The 6880-nt window shown below is 41.2% G+C and overlaps 1 pseudogene; it reads right to left on the reverse strand.

The window, feature by feature from the left end:
- Positions 1-5472: 5472 nt before the first annotated feature.
- Positions 5473-6880, reverse strand: part of LOC102833045 — a 31085-nt pseudogene continuing 29677 nt past the window's right edge.

The raw sequence follows: 6880 nt of genomic DNA on the forward strand, positions 1-6880 counted from the left end.
AGACATTGTCATTTGGCTACCTACTCATTAGCTGCCCTCTATGACTGTCTGTTGTTTTGAGTGGACAGGATGTGTAGTGACTGAATCTTGCTCCTAAAAATAGCTGTGAAAACATGCATTTGGGATGTACAGTAATTGGTTGCCTAGTTGATCACAGGTATTTTTAAAGACCTTGGGAAAAGGAAACATATTTTTATACAATGACCTTGTAACACTGCATTACTTTCTCTCTCTCCCCATCTGCGTGTGTGTGTGGTAGGGTGTTGTTGTTAGGTGCCATGAGTCCGTACGTGTGTGTAAAAAGAGAGACAATGAGAGAGAAAAATTCTAAAGGTAAAGATCAAAAAGATAAAACATAGAGTTGCCCTTCATTATCTCTGAGGAATTTGAAGAATGGTATGTCGCTGAAGAATGAAAACAAGCTCTATTTCCATTTTCTTGGCCTGATATTTTGGTCCCCACCTTTCCTCTACCAGAAATCACCCAAACTTCAGTTTTTACTGTATGTTATAGAAAGGGCAAATTACAAGCCTTAAGTTCTTAACGAGCCCTGAAAAAGCTCTCTGATCCAAACACTAGGTGCAATCCAGGCTAAATTTTACTTCTACCTGGATGATTAATTATATGGTAAATCTGGTCTCACTAGGTCTAATAATAGGGCTTGCCTTTGGATCTTTGTGGACCAGGAAAATAAGAACATCTTTCCTAAGTGTTAGAATACTCCCCTTTTGTTAACGGTGCCATCGGGTCTACACCACTGGCAGTTAAAGCTCATGTGAACTTTTCAAGCTCAAATAGCATTCAAGTTAAGAAAAATAAAATATAAAACAAAACCATAGTCTTGTAAGGGAAGCCCTGTGGCTCTGTAGGATAAACATGAAACTCAAACCATAAGGTAAGCAGTTCAAGCCCACCAGTCACTCCATGGGAGAAAAATGAGGGTTTCTGCTCCTGCAAAGGTTTTCTGGGGAAGGGAACTTCTGGCTCATGAGCTGTATGGTGGTGGTGGTTATGTGCCGTGGAGTCAGTTCCAAATCATAGCGATCCTGTACGAGGCTGTAAATCCTTACAGGAGCAGAATGCCTCATCTTTCTCCCATGGAACAGCTGGTAGTTTCAAACTGCTGTACCTGAGGTTAGCAGCCCGATTCGTAATCAACGGCCTACGAAATCATTTGGTCTGGCCCTGCCAAGGCAACCACAGTTGTAGGTAAGCGCCGTCAAGTCAGTTCTGATCAAATATAGCAGACTAATTCTTAAATTGATAATTATGTGTGGCCCACGAATGATGTTACACATTTTGGCAGAGTAAAGGTTCCCCACTGTGTGGCGCTGTGGGTTAATGTGTCAGACTGCAAAATTGTTTGAACTGCAAAGTCAGTGGTTCAAGCTCACCAGCTGCTCCTTGGAAACCCTATACAGGGTTGTAATGGGTCTGAATCGACTCAATGGCACTTCACAACAACAACCCCTCAAAGCCTCAGAAACCCTATGCAGGTCACTCTGAGTCAGAAGCAATTCGACAGCACTTAAAAACAACAGTTGTTTAAAAAGATAATGGATATATGACAAGAGAAAAAAATACACACAAAAAAATGAACTAAGTTGATACAATTAAGCATGAATCTTCTATTTGTATGAATTAACTCTGATGAAAAAAAACCTCCAAAGTAATAGATTCTTCATCTATATGTGCGTGTGTGGTTTTTAAATTGAGCTATGTTGTTGTTAAGTACTGTTGAGTTGATTCCAACTCATAGCGCCCCTGGACAGGATTCCCAAGGAGCGTCTGGTAGGTTTGAACACCCATCTTGCAATTAGTAGTCCAAAGCTTATCCTGGTATAATGGCATAAGTACTTGCTGACAAATCAGTTCTGACTCCTAGCAATCTTGTATAGGATTTCCAATGAGTGGCTGCTGGGTATGAATCACCAACCTTGTGGTTAGCAGTCCAATCCTGATTGTACAGCACCATACCAGGACTCCATGTTTATCCTACTGAGATATAATTCACATCAAATTCAGTTTTTTAATTTGTACAATTCAGTTTTTTAGTATATTCGCAAAATTGTATGACTACCACCACTATCTAATTACAGAATATTTTCATAACCCGATATGAAACCCTACATCTATTAGTGGGGGTGTGGACTGCAAACCTCAAGGTCGCTGATTCTAGTCCATCAGTTGCTCTGAGGAAGAAAGATGAGGCTTTCTACTCCCTTACAGATGTCATCATCATTGTGATGTGCCGTGGAGTCGGTTCCGACTCATAGCAACCCTGTACAGGGTTTCCAAGGCCGTAAATCTTTACGGAAGCAGAAAGCCTCCACTTTCTCCCATGGAAAAATTGGTAGTTTAGAACTGCTGACCTTAAGGTTTGCAGCCTGATTCATAACCACTTCAAAATCTCTATACAGGGTCACTGTGATTCAGAACTGACTCCATAACACTTTACATCTATTAGTAGTCACTCCCCATTCACTCATATTCCTACAACCTTTGCTAACCGTTGCCCTGTATATATTTAACCTAATCTAGTCATTTCATTTAAATAAAATAATACAATGTTTGGCTTTTTCTAATTAATTTCTCTCACAGTCTTTTCAAACTTCATCCAGGTTATAACACACATCAGTACTTCATTCTCTAAAGGAGCTCTGGTAGCGTAGTGGTTACGAATCGGGCTGCAAACCTTAAGGTCAGCGGTTCGAAACTACCAGCCGCTCTGCGGGAGAAAGATGAGGCTTTCTACTCCCGTAAAGATTTACACCCTCGGAAACCCTGTACAGGGTCACTATGGGTTGGAACCGATTCGATGGCACTCAACAACAACAATAGTCATTTCATTTAAATAAAATAATACAATGTTTGGCTTTTTCTAATTAATTTCTCACAGTCTTTTCAAACTTCATCCAGGTTATAACACACATCAGTACTTCATTCCTTTTTGTGGCTGAGTAACATTCCTTTCAAAATTTATTGATGGACATTTGGGTTATTTTCATCTTCTTGTCTATTATGAATAATGTTGCTATGAACATTCATATATACCATTTTTTATGTGGGATTTATATTTGCAATTTTCTTTGGCATGTACCTACGAGTGGAATTGCTGGGTCACATGGCATCTCTAACAAGTCTCTGTGGCATAGTGGTTTAAACACTGGGCTGCTAAATGCAAGGTTGGTGGTTCAAATCCACCAGTCATTCAACCAGAGAAAGAGGGGGCTGTCTGCTCCTGTAAAGGTTTACAGTCTCAGAAATCCTACAGAGAAGCTCTACTCTGCCCTCCAGGGCTGCTATGAGTTGGAATTGACTTCATGGCAGCTGCTGAGTTTGAATGGATGACCTTATGGTTCCAATCCACCTTGTGGTCCAGTGCTTATCCAACAATGCCACACAGGACTTCCTTTACCATTGTTGTTGTTGTTGGCATTGCTAAGTGCTGTCCAGTCAGTTCTGACTCACAGTGAACCTGTATAGTGTTTCCGAGGAGCTGCTGGAGAGTTTGAACTGCCAACCTTGTGGTTCGCACCCCAGTGCAGATTCTACAGCACTACACTAGGAGTCTTGTTGTTGTTAAGTTCTGTTGAATAGGTTCTGATCCATAGAGACCCTGTATAGGATTTCCTCAGAGTGGCTGATGAGCTTGAATGGTCGACCATACGGTTCAAGCCAACGTTGCAGTCCAGCGCGTTAACCTGCAGCACCACACCAGGACTCCTTGGGACCTTTAAAAGACTCCTCTTTCAGGTGTGCAGATGAGTAGAAAGCTGATGATGTCAAATGTCCAGGCAATTGAGATCTGAAGTGACGATCTCTGTCATTCACCTCATGTCCCCTTTCTTCTCCCAACCTAGCAACTCCACCCTTTAGCAGCCCCTTTCCTTCCCCTAGAAGCTCTATCTTGTGTTCTCTAAATGGCATCAGATGGACAGTTTGTGTAATGGACTCTGTTTCCTGTTCACCTTCAGGGCACTGAGCTGCTGTTACCATGACACCCCCTTGGGCATTTCCAGGGAACATCTTAGAAGCATATTTATCTATCTCCCCAAATCAGGAAAGGAGACTTTAAGAACATAAAGCTGACTATTTGCTTTTCATTGTAAGCTTTTGTTGTTGTTTTTAAGTGCCTTTGAGTTGGTTTTAACTCGTAGCAAAACTGGTGTGGCACCGTAGGATAAGCATCCGTCCTTGATGTCGGTTTGAACAACAAGGTCTGTGGTTCAAATTCACCAGTCGCTCCTCAGAAACCCTATAGAGAGTCACTATGGGTCAGAACTGACTGGATGGGACATAACAACAACAACACAGAAAACCTACATAGGGTTTCCCAAGAACAGCTGATGGGTCTGAAGTGTTGGCAGTCCAGAGTTGATCCTACAGTGCCACACCAGAGATTAAAAAACAAACAAACAGATATTTTTCAGATAAGTATAGATATTGTCTCCACTCCTTAAGTGATTGTTTTCCCTTGCATTTTAGAAATTTCTTCCTTTGTCTGTTTGTTTTCTTAAATTTATTTAGATTCTGCTAGAAGGCACTAAGAGCATGGTGTCTCTGTAGGATAAGCACCAGACCATGAACAGCAAGGTCGTCCATTCGAGTTTAGCCGCTGCTCCTTGGGAGAAAACAGGTTTTCTGCTCCCCAAAAGATATGCAGCCTCAGAAACCCTAAACAGGATGGCTATGAGCGAGAACAGACTCAATAGGAATCAACAATACCCGTGTCCTAGCAACAGTCACTGAAAAGACTACTCTTTCTTCATTGAAAGGTCTCATCACGCTTGTTGAAATCCATTCACCATACCCACTGCCAATGAGTCAATGCTTACTCATAGCAACCCTATGTAGGGATTCCAAAGAAAAACATTTTATGGGAGCAAAGAGTCCCATAAAGGGATCATTGTTGTTAAGTGCTTTCAAGTCTGTTCCAACTCATAGTGACCTGTATAGGGTTTCCAAGAAGTGGCTGGTGAGTTTGAACCACTGACCTTCTGGTTTAAACCTTGCCGTGCAGTGCATTATCCTGCAGCACAATCCCAGGAAATGTTCCTGGAACTCTAGACATATTTTCTTTACTTTCTGGTTGTTTTAAATAAAAATATTACAGATAACTGGTAACTAATCAAATACTATAGAAAAATTGTAAATGAGAAGTAATAGCTACTTCCTCAGTCCACAACATGCAATTCATTTCTAATTATAATCCTTTTAGTTGTTACTTGTAAGTGATTGTTGTTAAGTGGCACCAAGTCATCTCTAACATATATTGACCCGATGCAAAAATGAAACACTGTCAGGACCTGCAGCATTTTCACAATTGTTGTTGTATTTGCAGCCACTGTGTCAATACATTTCATTGGGGGTCTTCCTCTCTTGCTTTGATCCTTTATTTTACAAAGCATAATGCCCTTTTCCAAGGACTCATCCCTTCTCATAAGATGTCAGCACTATATGAGATATAGTCTAACCATCCTTGTTCCTAATCAGCACTCTTGAAGTACTTTTTTTTTCACATGGAGACATTGAATTTATTGGAGGGCACAGTTCAGTGCTACCAAGGCCTTCACGAATGCAGGGCCCTCCATTTGTCCAAGGGACCACAGTTGGGGCTGTATTGGACCCCACAGCCCTCTGGGATGAGGCACTTCTCAGCCACCATGTTTTCAAACTTGTCAACATTGAACTTGGTGAAGCTCTACTTCAGGAAGATGAGGGTCTTCTGGCGCCCAGGGAACTTGAACTTGGCCCTGAGTATGGCCTCAATAATCACGTTGTCCTTGATTTGAAGCTTGTTGTGGATGGACATGATAACTTGGCCAATGTGGACCTTAGCCACAGTGCCCTGGGCTTTTCAAAGTCCCCTCCATCCCTGTTTGGAACCTGTCACTTCCAGCAGGACAACAGCTTGCTGATGCAGATGACATGGAATAGATGCAGCCACACTCGGATGTGAAAACCATCTTTGCCACAACTTCTCACCATGTACTTTTTGGCACAAATATTGGCAGCCTCCAGGGCTTCTGAAGAGAGCTGTTTGTATTTATCTGACACCACGTGGCCGAGAGTGGGAACTCATCCACTTTTGCCTTCTTCTGACCCAGGTGAAAGACATGAATCTTGGCATCAGGGACACCTCTGCAGAAGCAGGACTTGGGATAGGGCTTGTTCTTACAATACCAATAACACCGGGTGGGGCAGCCACTAGGATCTTTGTGGCACGCCAGAGGGAAAGAGCTTAAAGTACTGTTTTCTAAGACATAATTATTTGTTCTTCTGATGATCCATGGTACTTTAAAAATTCTTCGCCTTAACCATAATTCAAATGCATCAATTCTTCTCTAGTCTGCCTTATTCATTGTTCAGCTTTGACATGCATAATTCTTTGGCTATATATATACTTTTTTTTCTTTATTATTTTATCCAATTCAGTCAAAGTCTAATAATTCCCTCTTATGGAAGATGAGAACTTTTCTAGCCTACTGTATCTTATTTCCCCACCTATTCACTCTGATCAGTGTCTAATATTTTATTTTCAATTCTTTAGTTCTTTTATTAGTTACTTTTGTAACTTGTACTTTACTAAATTTTTCTTCTTCCATTAAGTTGTTAGAGTATGGTGTGGTGATGTGGGATAATGTACTGGGCTGCAAGGTCAGTTTGAACTGAAAGGTCAGCTGTTCAAGTTCACCAACTACTCCTAGGAAACTCTACACAACTATGAGTTGGAACCAACTCCACAGCACATAACCAACCAACCACACTTTATATCTGATCTTTAGACCCAATTTGTTCAAAGACGCATGATCAAGATTCATGTAGTTGCCAGGCAGAATGAAATTATTAAAAATTTTGGTCATGTCCAAAAAGAAAA

The sequence above is a fragment of the Chrysochloris asiatica genome, unplaced genomic scaffold (assembly GCF_000296735.1).
Source record: "Chrysochloris asiatica unplaced genomic scaffold, ChrAsi1.0 scaffold00003, whole genome shotgun sequence".
Taxonomy (NCBI): Eukaryota; Metazoa; Chordata; class Mammalia; order Afrosoricida; family Chrysochloridae; genus Chrysochloris; species Chrysochloris asiatica.